This window comes from Macaca fascicularis, chromosome 19, assembly GCF_037993035.2.
Source record: "Macaca fascicularis isolate 582-1 chromosome 19, T2T-MFA8v1.1".
NCBI lineage: Eukaryota > Metazoa > Chordata > Mammalia > Primates > Cercopithecidae > Macaca > Macaca fascicularis.
This window is the reverse complement of record NC_088393.1, coordinates 24,218,880-24,243,017: the sequence shown is the minus strand read 5'-3', so window position 1 is coordinate 24,243,017 and position 24,138 is coordinate 24,218,880. Positions and strand designations below refer to the sequence as shown.

The following is a 24,138-nucleotide window of genomic DNA, read 5'->3' as shown; positions in this document are numbered from 1 at the left end:
TTGAAAAGAAATTATTTAGGCAGATAGAGCAAAACAGTCCTTGATAAAGTTTTCTTTTCAATAAAAAGAAGTCCACAAATTATTATTATATATATATTTTTAACAAAGAGCAGCCTGTAAAATTGAGCTGCAGACATAGATAAGCAAGCTGGAAGCTTGCATGAATAAATGCCGGCAGCCATGCTGCAGCTTGCTCTGCAGTGAATGCCAAGAAATAAGTATTCAGACAATTACAGCTGAACAGGGAGGGGAGCAGCTCCTCCAAGAGAGTGCTGCTTTAAGATTCATCTGCCAAGTACTTATTGAGAAGGCTAGTTGAATTACAGTTTAGACAAACAAGAAACATCCACCATGTGGCTATTTGGGGTCGGGTCATGAGGCACATATGGCCTTATTACATCTAAAAGCACTCAAACCACATTCTTAGGAGGCTGTGTTTAGCACTCCTTATCACACATTCTGTTCCTTGTCCTATTTTCAGGGTCAAGGAATTAGTCTCATGCACAAACATACACACAGTGCCTGAGTATTTTTCCATGCCTTGACCTCAAATGCCTTGTAGATAAGCTTGAATGTATTGTTGTACACTCCACACATTTCCCCCTTCTTTAATTCTTAGAATGTGCTGATTATCCAATGTAAAGTAAACTTCTATCTTTCTTCCCTGGTCGTAGTTGGGTTGAGTGGCCACACAAAGCCATTTGCAGATGCCTAAAAGATACACAAAAGAATAAACATAGCGACCACCACCCCAATGCGTATGTTTAGCCCAGACAAACAAGTATTTGGGTTCAACAACTGAAAGTCTTCTTGTAATAACTGAAGGGTATTTGTTTGTAATTGCTGAGACCATCACTTAGGCTGTTTATTTAACTTACACTAAAGAGTAGAAACTTAAGAAGACAGGTGGTGGTGGTAAGCCCCATGTAGGTGTGCCTTCACTCTCCCAGGTATATTGGGAGCTATTATATGGCATAAGTGTGACACTGATTGAATTATATTGCTAATCACAATGTAAATTTTGACGGGTAATGAATGCCTGCTGTGGATCCCCTAGCCATTCAATGACAGCTTCAAGGGCCACTAGGTGAGATTAAATATTTTTATCAGTATTTACTTGTTCTTAAAATTCATGGGTTACATTGTATACCATGTGGTTCACCACTGAGGCTGTATGAATAGATTCCATCAAAGAGACAGCTGCAGTAGCAGCAGTTGTTAGTATAATAATAGCTGAAACTAAAAAGGCAATTAGAGAGGCCAGGCATTTTTTTTTTTTTTAATATGAGACAATGCTTTTCTAAATAACTGCAAAATAGAATCCCCTTTCCAGTTCTGGGTTGGATATACAGGGAGCCACAATCCTGACCACCATTTTAAAATAATGACATAGGGCCGGGCATGGTGGCTCACGCTTGTAATCCCAGCACTTTGGGAGGCCAAGGCAGGCAGATCACGAAGTAAGGAGTTTGAGACCAGAATGACCAACATGGTGAATCCCTGTCTTTACTAGAAATACAAAAACTAGTTGGGCGTGGTGGTGCATGCCTGTAATCCCAGCTTCTTGGGAGGCTGAAACAGGAGAATTGCTTGAACCCAGGAGGCAGAGGTTGCAGTAAGCTGAGATCATGCCACTGCACCCCAGCCCATGTGGCAGAGCGAGACTCTGTCTCAAGAAAAAAAAAAGAAAATCATGGCATCGTTTATATTTAATTGTGTAACGTTTTGATGAGACAAGCATGTAGCATATCAACTACTGGAAGAAACAGAAATACTATAAAAGGATTGATTCTGTTCTATGTTAGGAATACCCTGCCCAAACAAAAGTATGTAGGGGTGCATAGCACAAATCAGGACTGTATCAGTAACATTATTGTGCAAGGAGAGGGTGTAGTTGTCACCACTATAAATGTAATCACTTTTATTATGAAAGAACCCATTCAAAAAAGGGAAGACCTAGTTTCCAAATTTGGATATGCACAGGGCCTAAAACTTGTTCCCCTTTCGATTGTAATATTCGTCCTGAAAGCCCACACTCTGACCAGGTGATGGAACTATTGGCTGGACTCCCAAATCCAATAGTCTGATGTGCAGACATGGGATCTCCAAGGGGTCCCCAATCAAGTAAGGTGCCACTATCAAACAGGTCCTTGACGCGGCACAGGTTGTCTGCATGGGGACCACTGGACACCCTCAAACTTATATCGCCAGTCTTTTCTCGGATGGCATATAGGAAGATCAGGCATTTGTATAATTTCATTAGAAACCTCAGTAAGATTACTGGTAATGGCAGAAATAAAAGTCAAGTTTGTGGGCTTAACATCCCTTTTGAGCTGATAGTAAAGATACTCCTGAGGAGTGTGAGTAATACACTTATGTGCCAATGTAGAGAAACAAAGGGGAGGATTGCTAGACAATAAAGACAAGGAGTCATTAAGTTTAATCCATCCCAAATTTTCAGTGAGGGAGTAAGGGGCATCCATCGACCTCCCATCCAAGAAGTATTATTAGATGACAAAGGCGGGTCAGCATCCCACCACGTAATAACATTGAAAACCAAGGGATTCAGAACATGACTCCAATAAAGATGTTCTTGAGCTAAGCCCACCTGGCAAAGAACAAGAATTACCAGCCACCCCAACATCCATGTCTGTCTTACTTTCTCAGAAGCTTCCCCAATTACCGCCAGATACATAAGAAATTGGTTCTCTGCAGTTGCAGGGGTTCCCATGGATGCAAGCCAGATAGTTCCCTGTTGGTCCCTATCTGGGTAATGTCAGGTGCTGTCCCCAGGTAATGTCAGGTGCCTTCCAAATCATCACTGTCAGTTTTGGTCGATTCTCCAACGACAGGTCCTTCATTATCAGGAGGGGCTTTCTTCAGTGGTCTCTAACTCATAATATGGCTTCACTCATTTTATGGGGATCCATTCTAGTCCTGTATTTCATGAAACACAAACCGCACCTCAACTCCATTGCAATGCCTCATAAAGTCCCTCCCAATTCCCTGTACAAACGTCTCAAATTAACATCTTTCGTTTTGTGACTTCAACCAGTTTCATCCTACAATCAATAACCATCTGGCCATCTTGTCCAATATTCAAAAAATTGAGAGTAAGATTTTTGCTATCTGTTCTCAAGGAGAGAGCTCCCATATTCCCTTTTTCATTTATTAAGATATACTTTAAGGGTTTGATGAGCTTGTTCAACAATGGCCTGACAGGTCGAGTTATAAGAAATACCAGTTTTGTGTTGTACGTGCCAAAGTTGCAATGCATATAAAAACTAGTGCTAAGATAGCAAGGACCATTATCAGTTTTAATAGTCTGTGGAGGGCCTAAGGTCATAATAGATTCAAAAAGATAAGCAATTCATCTTTAGTTTCTTCTCCAGTCTATGGAGTCACGTATATCAGGCCCGTATAAGTGTCCACAGTAACATGGAGAAATTTAAAGCGTCCAAAAGGTGGATGCTGAGTAATAACAGTTTGCCAGGTAGCATTAGGTACCAGACCTCACGGGCTGGCACCAAGTCCCAGTGATAAAAGGGACAGAGAATGCTGTTGGCAATCAGGACAAGTTTTAATAATCATGCAAGCTTGATCGAGCATTAAATGAAACTGTTGTTTAAGACTGTGAGCAGGCTGGGCACAGCGGCTCACACCTGTAATCCCAACACTTTGGGAAGCTAAGGTGGGTGGATCACCTGAAGTCAGGAGTTCGAGACCAGCCTGACCAATATAATGAAACCCCGTCTCTATTAAAAATACAAAAATTAGCTGGGCATGATGGCATGAGCCTGTAATCGCAGCTACTCGAGAGGCTGACACAGGGGAATCGCTTGAACCTGGGAGGTGGAGGTTGCAGTGAGCTGAGATCGTACCACTGCAGTTCAGCCTGGGCAACAAGAGTGAAACTCCATCTCAAAAAAAAAAAAAAAAAGACTGTGAGCATTCTGATGAAAGAAGGAATGATCAGCTTGAGCTTACAAAAATGCAGGAGAGTCTCCAAACCTCATCTGTGTTTGTACCAGAGCATCAGCTTGAGTGTTCCCTTCTGACAAGGGACCAGGTAGCCCAGAATGAGAGCGAATATGTGTGATATAAAAAGGTGACAATGGGGACAAAGGAGCTCATGTGTTGTGAGAAACAGGGTTAGTAGGGGTTCTTTAGTAATGCCTTTTAAATGTGCGAGATCTAAATGAGTAATACTATACACTGCATAAGCAGAATCACTAATTATGTTCATGTCTTGGTAAGGAAAAGTTTGTAAGACCAATATTAGGGCACCTAACTCAGCCTGTTGTGTAGTTTTGAAGTGTTCCTGGATTTTGTGCTGCCAATTTTGCATGGCATCTTGCCACACTATAGCTGACTTTCCCATTTTTCTTGAACCATCTGTAAAGACAGTAGTGGCGTGAAGCAAGGGCTCAGAGACAACAATAGATGCAAATTTAACAGGCACAGTTTGTAAAAAGTTCAGGAGCTTAGAGGCTGGTAAATAGAAACTGATATTACCAATAAAGTTGGTCATTGCAACTTGTCAATCAAGATCACAGGCTAAGAGAGTATGAAACTGTCCCTTGCTTAAAAGTAAGAAAAGAGTAGCAGGGTCATATCCTGACAATTGGATGCAATGTTGGCATCCCTTTATGAGAAGCTATTAAATCTGTGGTCTTTTTTAGGTGTTTTGAGGGGGTTACAAGACAGATAAAGCCACTCCAAAGGAGAAACATTTGTTCCAACTTGCCCAAGCATTCCTGTAGGGCTTTGAGGGGTATTAAAAAATCAAAAGATTTTGATTTTTTTCTGTCTGTCAGGATCTAAACCCAATATGCACCATTGGGCCAAGACTTGCTCCACAGCCATAAGCTTTGCCTGTGCTAGCCAAGAGAGGTCTTGCAGTGAATTTAAAGCAGAGTCACCTTTCAGGGTGTCAAAAAGATTAGTCAAGTAATTTGCAGGAATACCTAAATAGGGACGTATCCAACTAATCGTTCGTAGGACTCGCTGTCATGTATTAAGGGTTAAGTGCTGTGGAAGAATTATTTTCGTAAGTTGTGGCCTGAGCGTAGTAGATAAAATAAGACTTCCTATATAGAGCCACAGAACCATCAGCTGGACTTTTTCTTGTGCAATAACGAGACCATATTGTAACATATGCTGTACTACCATTGCATGAAGTTGATGCAGTAATGACTGATGCTGAGCAGCTATCAAAATATCATCCATATAGTGGAAAATATTTGCCTAGGGGAAGGATTGATGCACAGGAAGTAAGTCTTCACGTACATAAAGCTGACATATAGTAGGGCTATTCATGATCCCCTGGGGTAGAACTGTCCATTGATAACATTAAACTGGTTGCAGAGTATTATAAGTGGAAACAATAAAAGCAAAATTTTCTCGATCCTCAGGATGCAAGGGTATGGTTTAAAAAAATATCCTTTAGATCAATTACAATAAGAGGCCAGTCTTTGGGGATCATAACCGGAGAAGGTAATCCTGGTTGCAAAGGCCCCATAGGAAACATTACAGCATTAATAGCACAGAGGTCATACAATAACCTCCACTTTCCTGACCTTTTAAGAATGTTAAAATAGGAGTGTTCCAGGGACTAGTCCTAGGCTCAATGTGGCTGGCGTCTAGTTCTTGTACAAGACATTGGATGTGTTGCAATTTTTCCTTCTTAATGGGCCACTTACCCGCTCATACTGGGCTAGTAGTTTTCCACTTGGTGTTTGATAATTTTCAAAGGAGCAGTGGCCCTACCAAAAAGGCGGCAGGACAGAGAGGTTTAAGCCCCAGTGTTCTAGGGCATCTCATCCCCACAGAGAAAATGGAATCTCTTCAGATAAAGGGCTTAACATGGGTGATCTTGCCTTCTGGGCCCAAAAGTGGATGAATATGCCTACTTTTTTTAAAACAACAACAACAACAACAAAATTCTGCTTTTTTATAAAACTTGATTAAAAATAGTATTTCAAACTGTACAGTCACCAGAAGTACACAGTTATCAAAAATGCACACACTTCACTTGGCATCTCCAGCACCTTCAGCTTTCTGTGCCTGGTCTGTTTTGGCATCTCCGTTTTCTGCAGGGTTATTCCCCTCCTTGCCAGCATCAGATTTTCCCTTTTTCCCTTTGGGTACCGTCTCTCCCTTCTTTGCAGGGGCCTTTTTGGGCCTGGGCTCTGGCTTTGGAGGAGCAGGTTTAGCAGACAACCTCGCGGATCTTCTCTGTGGTTCGTCCTTCACCTTGGCTTTATCTCCTTTAGCATCCCCTTCAGCTTTTCTCTTGGGCATGGTGGCGACGGCAGCAGGACGTAGGTGCTGGACGCCGGATGCAGCGGCGCGCGGGCTTTGGTCGGTCTGGGGGTCGTTCTCGCCTCTTCTTCAGAATATGGCTACTTTTTAATGGCTGTTGATACCCTCCAACACCCATGATAGAATATCAGGCAGGAGAGGCCCAATCTGAAGGCCACTGTTTTTTAGCTGTTATAGTTTGATCAGCCACTATATCAATAATTCTCATAAACATAACTCCATTAATTGTTACTTCCAAGTATGGTCTATGACATGACACTGGAGTACTCCAAAAAACTTTCATACCTGAGTGGCCAAATCCCGAGGCCCCACAGGTCTTCTGTTGAGCATTACCTTGAAGGTAAGGAATAAGAATAATCTGAGCAAGGCAAGTTCCTTTAGAGACGGTGTGGACCCCTGACACCTGTGCCATAATTTAATTTCTCCTAAATAGTGTGAATCTATGACTCCAGGGAAAATTTGAATTCCTTTACGTGTACTATAAGACCTTCTGATAATCAATCCAAATGTTCCTCTGGGTAATAGGCCATAGATTCCAATAGAAAATAGCTGGACCCCATCTTGCTCTTTAAGCACCATGTCTGTTATGACTCCGAGGTCCAGCCCTGTGCTGCCAGAGGTGGCTGAAAAGAGGTTATGGTTGCTATTTCTGGTCCTGACTAGGAAGGAAAGTCATTTCCCAAGTCTGGGAATTGGTGTTCCTCCATGGATTTTTCTGAGCGCTGGAGGTCTTGCCCCTCTTCCTGTTTCCCGATAATGGGTGTCCATCCTTATCAAATTTTGATTTTCACTGATTAGCCCAGTGCTTACCTTTGCCGAATCACCAGCATTCTTGAGAGGGTATTTTAGGGGCCTTTGATTTCTTTGGGACTCCCTTCTGTTGGCATTTTCCAAACACGTACGTAAGCTTAGTCTTAGAAGTATTCTTCTCAGCATCTCTTCACTAAACTATATGAATTTTATTATTTATTTATTTATTTATTTATTTATTTATTTTTGAGATGGAGCTTTGCTCTTGTAGCCCAGACTGGAGTACAATGGCGCAATCTCGAATCACTACAACCTCCGCCTCCTGGGTTCAAGCGATTCTCCTGCTTCATCCTCCTGAGTAGCTGGGATTACAGGCATGTGCCACCATGCCCAGCTAGTTTTTCGTATTTTTAGTAGAGACGGGGTTTCACCAAGTTGGCCAGGCTGGTCAGAAACTCCTTACCTCAGGTGATCCACCTGCTTCGGCCTCCCAAAGTGCTGGAATTACAGGTGTGAGCCACCGCACCCAGCAACTATTTTAATTTTAAAAAGTAAGAAGTGGGGAGGGCTTTTTAATGTTTTATTCCTTTCTATTCAGTTTATCTTATCCTATACATAAATGGAATAAAGCGTGGTGTCTGTCCTAACCAAATTTATGTTGCGGTGATGCAGAAATGTCTATGCTCCCAAGCAAGAGACGAAAAATCATGTTACCTGGGGCCCAAAGAGATGTTCAGGTTACATCTGTCAGGACTGATACCATAAGAGAAAGTCATCTTTTGAGCCCAGTGAGATTTTGGTGAGTCATGTGGATGACATCAGAGACAAGCATTACCCGAACTTAGAGTCCTTATAAGACTCTCATATAAGATTGTCTTAGAATATGGTGGCCCAGCTCACACAGAAGAGGATGGCTGTGCATCCAAGGGAGACTGACATTTTTTTCTCAGGAGCAGAAATCTTAATGTAGGAGATGGCCACTCACTGAGTAGTCGAAGCATGCCCTGATGGAACTCTCTCGGGGTCGCATTGCACACTGTCTCCCTGAGTTGCATAAAGCACAGAACAGCATATCTGCACTCCGGCTTCTAGTGTGTACCAACTCAGCAGAAAACACATCCCTATCTATTTTGTTTCAAAAATACTTTGTTTGCCATGAAAAAAGTGAATTAATATAGTAGCAACCCAAGGACTGCCTAGGGGTAGGTAGCAGGTCTGTCATCACCAGAAGTATTTAAATGCTGGCTAGATGAATACTCTGTGGAAATGGTTCACTCTTTGTGAAAGGGGTAAAATAAATCTTTTTCTTGGGCACTGACAGATCTAGCGAAGATCCTACCATACAATAGATAAACAGCAACTTCTGTTTACTAAATAAACTTTATTTTCACAGATTACAGGTGAAGCAAATTATTGATATAACATTAAGGTATCACAAGACCACTTATGTTCTTCATGGGGTTTCAATTAAGAAATTACATGAAAAATAAGTCCATGAAAGGAATTCTGATGCTCTTAATTAGCATCTGAACTGCTCTGATGGGCTTAAGCCATTGTGAAAGTCCTAGCTTGGTTCCTACCCAGAGTCTCTTCTCATGAATCCTATGCTTAAAAGTCAAACCGATAAAGCATCACTACGTCAAACACAAACTTCAACACTCTTAACATGTAGGTGTAAATCTCATCTGAAAATCATTGAAAAGGTCAGGTCATCTACAAGAAATCTGTCCTTTGCATTTTAGTATCAGTAAACTAAAAGGAAAGCAGTAAAAGAATAAGAGAAAGCCATTTAATTATTTTTGTAGGTAAGAACATAACATTGGTTTATCAGTTACATAGTATTTTTCATGCTTCATCCATGCCAGGTACTTAATTTTTAACCAACTCGAACACATTACAAGTGGAGAAATAGCTAAAAACGTGGAAAACATATACATAACTCTTTAAAGGGTAGAGAACATGCTCAGTTCATATACATTGCTTAATCCAGCATTCCAATCTCAGTAAGGCACCACAATCCACCCAGCTATAAAATCCAAGATCAGGAAGTCACCTATCCCTTCCCCACACCATCCCACCAGCAAGCCTCTCCTACCTCTTAAACCTCTATCAGATCCATCTGAGGTCCCATCTCTACTGTCCCTATGCTTCAGGCCACCAGTGCTTTTCCAATTTTTCATAAACCAGCCTTCTAACTGATCTTCTTCCAAACAGAAGGCCAATCATTATTTCCTTCTACCAGGTCGATTTACTACTACGGGTAAAAATAGTTCATAACATTCAAATCTTACCATGGTACTTCTGGACCCAACACTTTTTACAGCTTTCCAGAGCTCTTACAAGCCTACTCTAGCCCCCGCCTACTTCATCATTCCTGCCATTCCCCTCATTCAGTGTCTTTTCTTCTTCCAAACACACTGTACTTCTCCCACTTCCCTGGACACATCCACCTTTTCAACCTCAGCTTCTGTACCTGCTGTTCTCTGAAGGATTGTTTTTCTTCCTGTCACCATTCTTCAGATATTAGTTCAAATATCACTTCCACAGGATGCCTTCCTTGACCTGCATCCCGACATCCTCCATTCCTCTCCCATACCCAAAAGCCAAACTTTACTTCATAAGTTCTTGTCATACTTGACTTTGAGCAGTTAACACTGATATAAGTGAGCTTTTCATGGCTGGATGAGTCTCTTTCAATGTGATATATACTCTCTGATATTAGCAACTGTCTATCTTTGCAATACAAGTAAGCTTGGTTGTAAAGACAGAATCTTCACAAGCAGATAATTGGATATTTATGGAATAAATAAAAATGTGTAAATGTAAAAAAAATCATGGGAATGGTAAATGTGATAGTGAAAAACTGTCTCTTTTAAAAAGAGGCTAAATCTGATACAGAACTGTACTTAGAAAAAATAAATTGTAAAACCTTAATAAGCTTTTGAACACAAAAATGGCCCTTGGAAAACTTATTTTTATGATTTAAATACAAATCAAATCCAGAGAAACACAAGTTAAGCCTCCCTTAAGTTACTCTTGGTTTACAACTTTTAAGTTGAGTGTTTTAACCAAATACATATAGATTTAACTGACCAAATTACAGAAAACCTGTTTGAGATGTTAAACCATTATAAAACAATCCACTGAACCAACAATTAAAAGCTCTAAAGTGAAAGATAAAATAGCCTAAAAAATCTATTTTCTGTATCACAGAGGAAAATATAGAAGCCTCTTCAGAAATAAAACTAAGTTAGAATATTATATCTAAATGTATCTGCCAGGTATGAATCTAAATTCTAGTTATCACACAAGCACTTATTAATCGACATTTACAGTTAGTAATGTATCCTTAATCAATCAGGCTTTCATCTTGTATAAAAGATATTAAGAATTTTTCACTCACAATGCTAGCATTTTCTTTGTTAAAAATTTAATCTTTGAAAAGAAAAGAATGGTCAATGGTTCACCTTGTGTTTCAGAATACCCACCTTATCTTCTGGGTATCTCTTTTATTTATAAAAATATATGTACCTCTATTAAAAGAAAGTTAAAATTTTGACTGTGTGTATTTAGAGAAGTGCTTTGTTGTTGTTTTTAACAATAAAGTACCAGGGTAAAATAACTTCCCCCAAAACAGTAAAAATGGTTCTTTTTGTGAGTGTGATATATAATCAATTATTATCAAGTGGGTGCATTGCACATACACACATCAAGCAAGATTTATACCCTGCCGGTTTCTGGTTTTGAATCAATTTTAAAACCAAGAAGTAATGGAATGAAGGGAAGTTAAATTATATATAAACAAACACTTCTATTAACTCATACCACTAGTGAAACAAAACTCTAAATAAGTAGAGAAAATGAGTTCACACACTGAAGCTCTGAAATGTTCTGGGTCTTTTATCTGTGCGTTTATTTTTCCTATTGAATTTAAAGTTCAAACCAAAATCCACTAATAATGTTTAGAATTATTAAAGGCCACAGTATGACAGCTTTTAGTGCAACCAGGCATTAAGAAGCATTTTCTTTTCTCTTTAAGATGAGCCAACTTTTATTTTAGAATTTCTGTAATTTAACATTCTTTCCCACCAAAGCACCTAAATCTTTTTCATGTAGCTGCAAATGACTACATGACAGATATGCCAAAGTTGTTAGTTTATGTCCACTTCCTTTACTGAATGTGTAGTGAAAGGCCTTAGTTTTCAATTTACATGTGGTTCTTCTCCAAGATCTTAAAAAAATCTCATGTTTATATCAGAAATCAACATGCAAGTTCAAGCCCGGTGGCTTATGCCTGTAATCCCAGTACTTTGGGAGGCTGAGGGAGGCCAATCACCTGAGGTCAGAAGTTCGAGACCAGCCTGACCAACATGGCGAAACCCTGTCTATACTAAAAATACAAAAATTAGCCAGATGAGGTGGTGGGTGTCTGTAATCCCAGCTACTCAGGAGGCTGAGGCAGGAGAATTGCTTGAATCTGGGAGGCGGAGGTTGCTGTGTGCCAAGATTGCACCACTGTACTCCATCCTGGGTGACAGGTCATCTACAAGAAATCTGTCAAAAAAAATCTATCAAAAAAAAAAAAAAAAAGAAATCAACATGCAATAGTCAGTGAGCACCAACCATGCAATGCAATTGTACTAGGTACAAGAGATAGAAAAAATAGTATTGAGGTGGGAGAAACATGTTAACAGATAAATTGCAGCAGACAGACTTGACACATGGGGGTAAAAGTTATTAGGAACAGAAGGCCTAATTCTTTCTAGAAAAGGTAGTGTTTGAGATGGGTCTCAACAGAAGAGTGAATGTTCTTTGCTGGGGGAAGGGGATGGAGACACAACAAAAAGAACCCATGCAGCAGCAGAGGCAGTAAAGAATTATTCAGTGTGGCAGTGATGTGGAAGATAGAGACAAGAGCCAAGACTAGCAATTTGGTTTGGAAGCAGATGAGGGTCTTTGTAAAACAAGTCAAGGAGTTTGGACTTTTCTTTTTGTAGACAACAAGGAGCCAAAAGATGTTATTAGGCAGGCAAACAATGAGAGCAGCTTTAGGTTTTGAGGATAATGCCTCTGGCAGCAGGGTAGAAAATTAACAGCAGTAGGGATAAACTGGTGGCAGAAAATTAAGAGGTGTTTATGACTCAATGAGGTCCTTAGGTCAGGAGTGATTAAACAGCCCATGTCAGTGACTGAAGCATGGTTTTGGGGAGAGCCTGGTGACTGATGGACATGGGAGTGAGAGAGACATGCATTAGGACAGCCAGTAGTAATGTTCCTGGCTTAGTAGGTTGTGTGCCTGGCAATCACCTTCCAGAGGAGATGGAGATTACTTTCATCTTTACAAGTACTTGCAGGATGAGGGAATCGTACAGTGATCACGATGACAAAAGGTTACAACTTCAGATAAGTCATAAGTGAAAATATAGAGCTGGAGTTGCCAGTTTGTAGGTTAGAGGACAGGTCAGAAAATGCACAGGGCATTCTGCAGGAACAGAACTCACTCCCACGTATAAGATTGCAAAGGTTGCTGCAGAGAACAGGCATTGGGTACCTGGCCACTGGCACCAATGGGATGCTTACAATCTGTCCACTGATTTAAGAATTTTAGGCAGGGTACGGCTCACACCTGTAATCCCAGCACTTTGGGAGGCCGAGATGGGCGGATCACGAGGTCAGATTGAGACCATCCTGGCTAACGCGGCGAAACCTTGTCTCTACTGAAAATACAAAAAATTAGCCGGGTGTAGTGGCGGGCGCCTGTAGTCCCAGCTACTCAGTAGGCTGAGGCAGGAGAATGGCCTGAACCTGGGAGGCGGAGCTTGCAGTGAGCTGAAGTCACGCCACACTCCAGCCTGGGCGACAGAGCGAGACTCCATCTCAAAAAAAAAAAAAAAAAAAAGAATTTTAAAACAACTATTCTCAAGTGTTGCACATGTCTCTAAGGTAAGAGGGAGCCCACAGCACTTTGGGGGCAACTGTCTGCTTACTGCAGGCAGCCCTTTCTTTTCTGGAATTCAGTCTCCTCATCTTCCTGCCTTCTCCCTTGCATACCTCCTGCTTGTGTAATAGGGTGGAACATGGGAGGGCAGGACAAAGTTCAGACCAGTGGCACTGGTTGGCTAAAAGAGCACTCCTTTCATTATACTAGACAGTTCTGGTCTGAGGCCTGGGATCCCAGAACATAAAAATTATCACTCTCTCTTTTATTGCATCCCTGTATTATCCCCATCCCTCTCAGCCATAGCAGCTGGCTGACATCCACCCTCTCAAGAGGACATGTATGGATAGAAGACCTGGCTCACAAACACTGCTCTATGAAAAGGGCAGATAGTTATGTAAGAATTTTGCAAAAACTTGAGAAATTAAAATAAGAGAGACTATGAATGCAAAAACATTAACTGTCAAGCAAATAAGAGCTGATTCAAAGAATTTTTTTAAAAGATACGCTCCACATAACTGAAAGCATGAGGAAGACTGGCAGATGACAGCATCACAGCGCATTTCCTCAATAACTGAGGCGGTGACTGGGAAAACTGAGCCACCTACCAAAACAGCTTTACAGAGCCAATGCATCTCATTTGTTGTAGAAGCTGATGAGTTCTAGAACTCTTATTTACTATGGAGTTTTCAAATACATTCAACAGCACTTCATGTTTTCCTCAATCCCAAGCTTCTTGTAAAACTTTGACCCTGCCAACCATGGCACCTTAGAGGCAGATAAAAGCTTACCTACTTTATGGAATTTCAGATTTCTAAATATAGCACATGCAGTACAGGGAATGCACCCAGTGTGCTTGTGGATGCAATAAAGGCCACTACTATACCTCTCAAGCAGGCTTCGTTGTCTTCAGCTCTCCTGACATTTGGGGCTGTCCTATGCATTGTAATATGAGGAGCAGCATTTCTGGTGTCTGTACACTAAATGCCAGTAGCACTCTTTCCCAAAGCAAGACAGTAAAAAATTTATCATTCTGGAAAGGAAATCCACAGTGGACACCCACAAAGCTTCCTGATCTCAAAATATGCCACTTTATTCCATATGTAGGTTTTGAGTTTCTGGAACAGTTATATTATCCTTACAACAAAGCCATGAGGTAGAAAAGCTACTGACAAGATGCCTGTCATCATATTTATCAATGGTAATGCCACCAAAGGCTAAAGTTTCATTTTAAATTCCCTTATACCTTCAAAATCAACCGAATTTATTTTGAAAAAAAAAATATGGTCTTCTTTATTAAAAATAACAACACACATACACAGAGGTAAATAAGCAGGTATTTAAAGCTACACAGAGGTAAATAAGCAGGTATTTAAAGCTACATAGTTTTGAGATCAAGCTGACTCTATAAAGCAGCTGTTCCATGGGGCTAAGCGGTAGTTAGGAACTGTGGATTCTGAGCTTCATTTATTGCCAGCCCTTGGGTCGATCATAAAGCAGCTATAACAGGTGTCAATATATCCACCCGACCCTAATAGTTTTGCTCTGAGTAGAAATGTGAAATCTTTGCTGAATGCTTTCAAAAAACCAGGGTGAAAATAACTTAGTCCAAGAAGGTACACCAAAATGAATACGGAATATCTTAAAGTAATTAAACCACCAGAAATATCCAATATATAATCCTACCCCATTGTCTCTGAGAAAAGGGAAAAAAGAGAAGAATACAAAGCAAGCTATCGAAAGACAAATACAGCTTTTAAAAGTTCTATCTAATTAACCCCACTGAGAAATGTTTGGCTACCCGCAGGCACTATACAGTGTAGGACAGTGGCTTCCAATCTTTTTGACACCAGGGTCTGGTTTTGCGGAAGACAATTTTTCCGCACGTGTGGCGGGATGGTTTTCATTTGGGATGAGTCAAGCGCATTACACTTACTGTCCACTTTGTTGCTAATATGATTACATTGTAATACATAATGAAATAATTAAACAACTCACCATAATGTAGAATCAGTGAGAGCCCTGGGATTATTTTCCCGCAACTAAAATGTTCCCAACTGGGGGTGATGAGGGGCAGTGACAGACCTTAAGGCATTAGATTCTCAGAAATAGTGTGCGACCTACATCTCTCACATGCGCAGGTCACAATAGTGTTTGCCCTCCTATGATAATCTAATGCTGCCGCTGATCTGTAATGCAAGTGATGGGGAGTGGCTGTGAATAACGTCGAAGCCTCACTCACCCACCATTCACCTCCTGCTGTGCAGCCTGGTTTGTAACAGGCCACAGACTAGTATCAGTCTGTGCCCCGGTGTTGAGGATCCCTGATGAAGGGCAACTACATTGACTGATTGATTGAGTGAGTGAGTGGGTGAGTGCAATGGCGCAATCTCAGCTCACTGCAAGCTCCACCTCCTGGGTTCTAGGAATTCTCCTGCCTCAGTCTCCCAAAATAGGTGTGATTATAGGCATGTGACACCACGCCCGGTTAATTTGTACTTTTAGTAGAGATGAGGTTTCACCATGTTGGTAAGGCTGGCCTCAAACTCGTGATCTCAGTTTATTCACCCGCCTCAGCCTCCCAAAGTGCTGGGATTACGGGCCTGAGCCACAGTGTTCTTCTGACTACATTTATTACCAGTCATTTATTACCAGGGCACCTATGTTGTACAGTGCCTGGCATACACCAGGTTGTTAATTAACAGCTATTGATCTAATGCAGGACTAATAAGATAAGGTTTATTTTTTTCCCTTCAACATGCTGTGCCTGTTTCAGATGCAAATAAGACCTCAGGGGTCTGCCTGAAGTGACTTAAAATAAAAAATGTTCCCCTAGATGGGAACGTTTAGTTGCAGGAACATCAAATAGTCACTTGGATAGTGTAATAAGTTAGGTATGAATGTATCACCTGTACTAGCTTAGTGAGATGCATGTTTACATCACATAACAAACACCTGTCTGCCACGCTCAGGGCTTACAGTCTGAATTGCTGATGAGAAATAAAGTGGTATCTAGACAACCCCAGAGAATGCTTATATCCATAAGCATTAGTAGCATTTCTAAAAATTATCAAACATCCAACAAGTCCTTTAAAAACAAGATATTCTAACATGCAAGCAGTTTAGCAGTATTTTAAGAAATGATAAACAGTGCAACTTCATTCACTTGAAATGGAGCACAAGACCCTTTGAAAGGAATTCATACCCATTCCTGCAAAAATTGTCGACTCTTGAAGGTACCACAGAACTAAGCGTTTCTTTTGTGTGTGTTTCCAAAGAGGTTTTAGCCAAGACTTTGGCCTCTAACAGACTCCCTGATTAAAATATGGCTTAGAAATTCTACCTGCCTACTTGAAAAAGCATCAAAACTAAAGAATGCTTTTCATGGGCGTGAAAAATGAAAACAAAATCACATTGTTCTCTCTGCAATTCCCTTTCCCTCACTTTCCCCTTCTATTAAATATACTTCAGCATCATTGTGCACAGGTGCAGGGACCACTACATATCTAAAAAAAGGAACAAAACCTTCAAATATATGGGGATGGTCTGGTAACTGCCTTTGCAGAAATCATTTTTTTTTCCTCCAGATGGAAGTGTCTCACTGTTTTCAGCATTCTCATCTAACAGACAAACTTAGTTTCCACTGACTTTGAAAGGGATAAGCTTGAGTCTAAACTCTTAAGCAAGAACGAGGGTTCAATTTTCTAATAATGAAAATCCCAGACAGCTTTTTCAACCTACCAAATCGTTACAATTTTATTCACCCTTCTCTCTCTCTCCACAACCACTAACATCACCACCCACAAAAGAAGAAGAAAATCCCTCCCATGTTCCCCGAATGTTTACTGCTGCTAGCTCCGAAGCTCTATAGAGTTTTGTAATGGAGTGTGAACTGCTGGCCCGGATCTGGGCTCGTGTTCTATCTCCTAACCACTAAGGAGAGAAGGAGGACAAATCCGCTGAGCAGAAAAAACAAACAAACAAAACAAAACAAACAAACAAAACTTTACTCCTCATTTATAACCTCTCATTGATGCAGAGCCGAAGAGGATCGCCAGGTGCCCAGGGCGCCTGACAAGCGGCCCACTGGCCAGCGCGTTCTGCCCTGGGCCGGATCCCAGCGCCCTGCAGGTGTCCGCCCTGCCAGGAAAGGAAGCGGCCCCGCCAGGCAGTGGGATCGGGCACAGCGTCCCGTCCTCACCCTTGGCCACGGAGTGAGTGACATCCTCGATGTGCCTTCGGTTCAGAAAACGCGCCGCTTCCCAGGGAGGGCGTCGGTGACGGGAAGGACCTCCCCTGCTCCTTAGTGGGATGAGGGGAGGGGGGACCAGGCAGAGGCTGGTGCTGGGGACAGAGGAAGCGACACTAGGTTGCAGGCTGGTGTGGAGGAAAAAAGGAAGCCCCGGAAACAGCCACAGATTTTTCCAGCTGGAGAAGCCCCCCCACCCCGCCCCTGCCTTTTTCCTGGACTCACGATGGAACCCGGCACGGAGTCCCATACTCGCACAAGGAAGGTGCACTCCACACTGACGGATCCCTGTAAAACACACACCCCGCCAACGGAAGCGAGAGGAACGATAAGCGCACCCATGGCAGGGCCCTGACCCTGTTCTTTCCTGGGCCTTAGGTGGTAGTCGGCCACACCAAAACCGCCAGCCAGGAAAGGGCCAGGGCGCAGGGCTGCCTGCTGCCCCCTCGACGCCAGTGTCCTCTGCCCAGAAATTTCAAATCCGCAAAGCAGGGCTCGGCAGGCGCTTCCACCAAACACCCTGGCGAGAGCGCCCCGGGAGGCCACCTCCTGGCCAGCACCCCTGATGCTTTGCGGCTGCGGGGGAAAGCAGGAGCCCTAGTGTCCAGGCTTCCCTGCCAGAGAGGGACTGGAAAGGCCATAGAAGGAAAGTTCCTCATTCCACAGGGGAAGGATGCCAGGAAAGAGAGGGCAGAAGGTGGGGAGCAGCGTCCGGAAGATGTTTCTGGCCTACAAGGCTTGCACCATCCGAGTCCCGGCGGCTCTATAACAAATAAATTCACCCCAGTGTTCCGGGAGGCCAAGGCAGGAGAAGCACTTTTGTCCAGAAGTTTCAGAGCAGCCTGGGCAACGTGGTGAGACCCCGTCACTACGGAAGACATTTAGTCAGGGGTGATGGGCCACGCCTGCAATCCCAGCTACTCGGGAGGCTGAGGTGAGAGGCTCTCTTGACATTACAGTGAGTCATAAGCTTGTGCCACTGCACTCCAGCCTGGGTGACAGAGCAAGACCCTTTCTCATAGAATAAATAAATATATAAATAAACTCTGTGCCTGGGTTGGGCCGGATTCCTACCCTCCAAAAGCTAATATGGATGCACATCAGGTCTTTCTTGGGCAGCACTGCAGAGACCGTCACTACACGTGCTGGGTGCTGCTTGACATGGCCAGTAGCTCAGAAAGAGGAGGAGTAGGAGTGAAGGAGTGGAGAAAGAGGAGGAGGAAAAGAGGAAAATGTAGAGAGAAAAATGGAGGAGGAAACAAGAAGAAGAGGAGAGGAGGAGAAAATGAGAAGATAGTAAGAATAGAGGAAGAGGAGAAAATAAACAGGAGAGGAAGACAAGGGAACCAGGATAGATGAAGAGAAAAACAAAGCTGGGAGGAGGACAGAAGGAGGAGGAGAAGAAGAGGAGGAGGAAAAGAAAAGAAGGATGAGGAGAGGAGAAGGAGAGGAGGAGGAAAAAAAAGGAAGAGAAGAGGAGAAAAAAGGGAGGAGAAAGAGAGAAGGAAGAGAAGCATGAGAGACAAAGGATGACAGGAGGAGGAGGAGAAGAGGATAAGGAGAAGGAGGATCAAAGGAAAATGAGAAGGAGGAGAGGAGACAGAGGAGAAGGAGGAGGAGAAGATGAGGAGGGGGGAAAAGAAGGAGGAGGAGACAAAGAGGAAGAGAGGAGAATGAGGAAGAGAAGAGAAGGAGGAGGAGGAGAGAAGGAGGTGGAGAGGAGAAAGAAGAGGAGGAGGAAAAGGGGAGAAGGAGCAGAGGAGGAGGAGGAGGAGAAAAAGAAAAGGAAAAGGAGGAAGAAAGAAGGAGGAAGAGAAGAAAAAGGAGGAGAGGAGGAGAAGGAGGAGGAGGAGGAGATGAAAAGAAGGATGAAGAGAGAAAAAGAAAAAGGAGGAGGAGAGGAGGACAAGGAGAAGAGGAAAAGAATAAGGAGGAACTGAGAAGGAGGAGGAGGAGCAGGAAGAGATGATGAGGAGGAGGAGCAGGGAAAGGTGAGGAGAAGAGAAGGAAGACAAGAGGAGGAGAAAGAGGAGCAGGGAAAGAAGGAGAGGAGGAGAAAAAGCATAAGAAGAAGAGAAGGAGAGGAGGGGAGGAGGAGAGGAGAAGGAGGAGTAGAAAGAGTAGGAGAGGAAGAGGAGGAGGAGAGGAGAAGGAGGAAGAGAAAAATAGGAGGAGAAGAGGAAGAGGAAAGGAGGAGGAGAAGGAGAGGAGGAGGAGAGAAGGAAGTGAAGGGGAAAAACAGGAGATAATGAGGAGGATGAGGAGGAGGAGAGGAGGGGGAGGAGGAAGAGGAAAGGAGCTGATGGAAAAGGGAAAGAGAAAAGGAGGAGGAAGAGAAGAAAGTTATCACTTTGTGACATTCAGTAATTATGACTATTGTCATGGCTTTTGGATTAAAGTTTAAACTCAATAGAGATGAGAACAAAGATCAAAGATCCAGATTATTTCAGAGCTCAATTTCAGAGCTAAAAAAAAGATACATGGTAATACACCTGTGGACACTGCCAACATTGCCAATGCAAAAGAGTTGCATTACTTTGGTTTTGGATCCAGCCGTATGTCACTATATGCAATGTATGCAGTGCCTAGGAGAGGGCAGAGAGCCACAACACTTAGGTGCTGGGCCTAGTGATATGTCACAATCTCTTTTTGTTCAGAGCCCAAACAGTAGAGGAGAGCCACATCACCTAGGTTCTAGGTTCAGCAATACATCACAATACTTTCTGAGAGGAAGATCAAAGCAGGAGAGCCACATCACCTAGGCGAGAGCCCCAGAGATACGGCACAATGCCTTCTGTGGGTAGGGATCAGGAAGAAGAGGAAAGTGACATAACCTAGGGACTACAGCCAGCTATATGTTACAATCATCCCAAGGGGCAGGGACGATGCATGAGAGGAGAGTCACATCAAATAGGTGGTGAGCAAAGCAATATGTAACAATCAGAGAAGAGTGTCATCTCCTACATGCTGGCCCATGAGATATGTTACAACCTCCCTATGGGCAAAACCCAGGTAAGAGAAGAGATTAACATCAAATAGTTGATGGGCTAATAGATACTTTGCAATGCCCCCTGTAGAAAGAGACTAGGAGAAATAAATCAGATTGCCTGTGTGCTTGGCCCAGGGATAAGTCACTTTTTCATCTGTGGAAATGGCCCAGGCGGGTGAGGAGAGTTACATCACTTAGATGCTGGGAACAGAGATATGGAACAATCTCTTCTATAAGCAAGACCGTGGTAAGAAAAGAAAGACACATCAAATATTTATGGACCCACAGATGCCCCCTTTTTGACAGAGTCAAGGCAAGAAAGTCACATCACCTTGGTCCCGGGCCCAGCAATAGGTCACATTACCTTCTGAAGACAGGGCCAAGGCAAATGAGTAACATCTCGGAGCTGGGCCCAGGATATATGTAACAATCTCCCCTGTGGGCAGAACCTAGGAAGGAGAGAAGTGTCACATTAGCTAGGTGCTGAGCCCAGAGATATGTCACCATCCCTCCAGGCAAGAGATGAGAGTACATTACCTGGGTGAGGAGTGCAGGGAGATGTCACAATCCCCTTTTTAGGCTGTGCCCAGGCAGAAGAGTCACATCGCCTAAGTGTTAGAATGAGCAACGTGTCACAATGCCCCTTGTGTGCAGCACCTCAAGGGAGGAAGGTAGTTGGATCGTGGGGCGGTTTCCCCCATACTGTTTTTGTGAAAGTGAGTGAGTTCTCGGAGATCTGATGGTTTTAATGTTGGCCTGCCCTACTAGGTTGGGGAAGTTCTCCTGGATGATATCCTGAAGAGTGTTTTCCAACTTGGTTCCATTTTCCCCCTCACTTTCAGGCACCCCAATCAGATGTAGATTTGGTCTTTTTACATAATCCCATACTTCTTGCAGGCTTTGTTCATTTCTTTTTCTTCTTTTTTCTTTTGGTTTCTCTTCTCGCTTCATTTCATTCATTTGATCCTCAATCGCTGATACTCTTTCTTCCAGTTGATCGAGTCGGTTACTGAAGCTTGTGCATTTGTCACGTATTTCTCGTGTCATGGTTTTCATCTCTTTCATTTCGTTTAGGACCTTCTCTGCATTAATTACTCTAGCCATCAATTCTTCCACTTTTTTTTCAAGATTTTTAGTTTCTTTGCGCTGGGTACGTAATTCCTCCTTTAGCTCTGAGAAATTTGATGGACTGAAGCCTTCTTCTCTCATCTCGTCAAAGTCATTCTCCGTCCAGCTTTGATCCGTTGCTGGCGATGAGCTGCGCTCCTTTGCCGGGGGAGATGCGCTCTTATTTTTTGAATTTCCAGCTTTTCTGCCCTGCTTTTTCCCCATCTTTGTGGTTTTATCTGCCTCTGGTCTTTGATGATGGTGATGTACTGATGGGGTTTTGGTGTAGGTGTCCTTCCTGTTTGATAGTTTTCCTTCTAACAGTCAGGACCCTCAGCTGTAGGTCTGTTGGAGATTGCTTGAGGTCCACTCCAGACCCTGTTTGCCTGGGTATCAGCAGCAGAGGCTGCAGAAGATAGAATATTTCTGAACAGCGAGTGTACCTGTCTGATTCTTGCTTTGGAAGCTTCCTCTCAGGGGTGTACTCCACCCTGTGAGGTGTGGGGTGTCAGACTGCCCCTAGTGGGGGATGTCTCCCAGTTAGGCTACTCAGGGGTCAGGGACCCACTTGAGCAGGGAGTCTGTCCCTTCTCAGATCTCAGCCTCCGTGTTGGGAGATCCACTGCTCTCTTCAAAGCTGTCAGACAGAGTCGTTTGCGTCTGCAGAGGTTTCGGCTATGTTTGTTATTGCCCTGTCCCCAGAGGTGGAGTCTACAGAGACAGGCAGGTTTCCTTGAGCTGCTGTGAGCTCCACCCAGTTCGAGCTTCCCAGCAGCTTTGTTTACCTACTTAAGCCTCAGCAATGGCGGGCGCCCCTCCCCCAGCCTCGCTGCTGCCTTGCCGGTAGATCACAGACTGCTGTGCTAGCAATGAGGGAGGCTCCGTGGGTGTGGGACCCTCCCAGCCAGGTGTGGGATATGATCTCCTGGTGTGCCTGTTGGCTTAAAGCGCAGTATTGGGGTGGGAGTTACCCGATTTTCCAGGTGTTGTGTGTCTCAGTTCCCCTGGCTAGGAAAAGGGATTCCCTTCCCCCTTGCGCTTCCCAGGTGAGGCAATGCCTCGCCCTGCTTCAGCTCTCGCTGGTCGGGCTGCAGCAGCTGACCAGCACCGATCGTCCGGCACTCCCCAGTGAGATGAACCCAGTACCTCAGTTGAAAATGCAGAAATTACCGGTCTTCTGTGTCGCTCGCGCTGGGAGTTGGAGACTGGAGCTGTTCCTATTCGGCCATCTTTGATCTGATGGTTTTAAGTGTTGGAAGTTCCTCCTTCATTCACTTTCTCCCTCCTGCCACCTTGTGAAGAAGGTCCCTGCTTCCCCTTCTACCATGATTATAAATTTCCTGAGGCCTTCTCAGCCATGTGGAACTGTGAGCCAATTAAACCTCTTTTCTATCTAAATTTCCTGGTCTTGGGCAGTTCTTTATAGCAGTGTGAAAATGAACTAATATAATATGATATGCATGAGAGTTGCAATCTGCATTAAGACCTTCATGCTGATATGGACCCATGATTGTACGTGTCACTCTAAGCTCAGGTATGAGAGTCAACACCTCCCCAATTGGCTGGGTCTAAATAGAAGAGTACTCATCTGCCTATGAGCTGGGTTTAGAAATGGGTCACTATCCCATCTGTGGCCAGATGTTCACATATGACTAACACAATTCCATCTGTAGACTGTGTCTACGTGTGAGATTCAGCATCTCACCAGTGGGTTGTGTGCATGTGTGAGGATGACTATTTTAAGGATTAGCAGGGTGTGCATACCAGAAACACAGCATCTCTTGTGTCCCTGGACCTGTGATGACACTCTCTGTACCACATGAGGGCTTTACACAATATGCAAGAGAGTGGTAAACTTCTGTGATCTTTATACAAAGAGGACACCCAGGATCTTACCTTTTCCCTAAGCCTAGCTATAAGAGACAGTATCACTTTCATCGGCTAGTTCAAGGTATGAGAGTCATCATCACACCTGTGAAATGGGCCAGGCTATATGTCACAGTCACTCCTCTGGATTAGGAGTAAGCAGGAGAGTAACATTACCTGGGTTTGAGGTCAGAGGTATGTCACAATCTTCTCTGAGGGCTCAGCAATATGTCACAGTGATCTGTGTATTCAAGACCCAGTCAAAAGGGCCTCATCACCTTGTTGCGGGGTCCAGTGATATGTCATAATCTTTTCTGTTAGGAGGGTGCAGGCAGAAAAGAAAAGTCACATTTCCTAGGTAGTGTATGCAGATATATGTCACAAGGCCCCCTGAGGGCAGGGCCCAGGCAGGAGCCTCTTATTTTCTAGGTGTTGGACCGAGTGTTATTTCATAATACACCAAGTATTTGGAGCCTAGGAAAAAGGAGAGTCACATCACGTAGGTGCTGGGCCAAGTGATATGTTATAATAACCCTCTTTAGCAGGGCCCAGGCAGAAAAATAAATGTGTCATATCACCCAGGTGATAAACAAAAAGATATGGCATAACACTCCTGTGGGCAGGGCTCATGCAGAAGAGGTGTATCTCACGGTTGTTAAGATAGGCCATATGTCAAAATACACAATTTATACTGAGCTCAGTCAGGCAGGAGAAAAGAGTAACATTACCTAGGTTCTGGGCTCAGCGATACATCACAATACCTCCTTGGTCAGAGCCCAAGAAGTAGAAGAGAGTTACCTCACCTAGGTGCTGTGTCCATCAATATGTCACAATACTCACTGAGGGAAGGGCCCAAGAATGAGGAGTACATCATTTTGGTGAGGAGCCCAGAGCTATGTACCAATGCTCCCTGTG

General features: G+C 43.4%; 1 pseudogene; it reads right to left on the bottom strand.

Moving 5' to 3' along the window:
• Positions 1 to 5,978: 5,978 nt before the first annotated feature.
• On the bottom strand, positions 5,979 to 6,366 carry LOC102118188 (non-histone chromosomal protein HMG-17 pseudogene; annotated as a pseudogene).
• Positions 6,367 to 24,138: the final 17,772 nt, after the last annotated feature.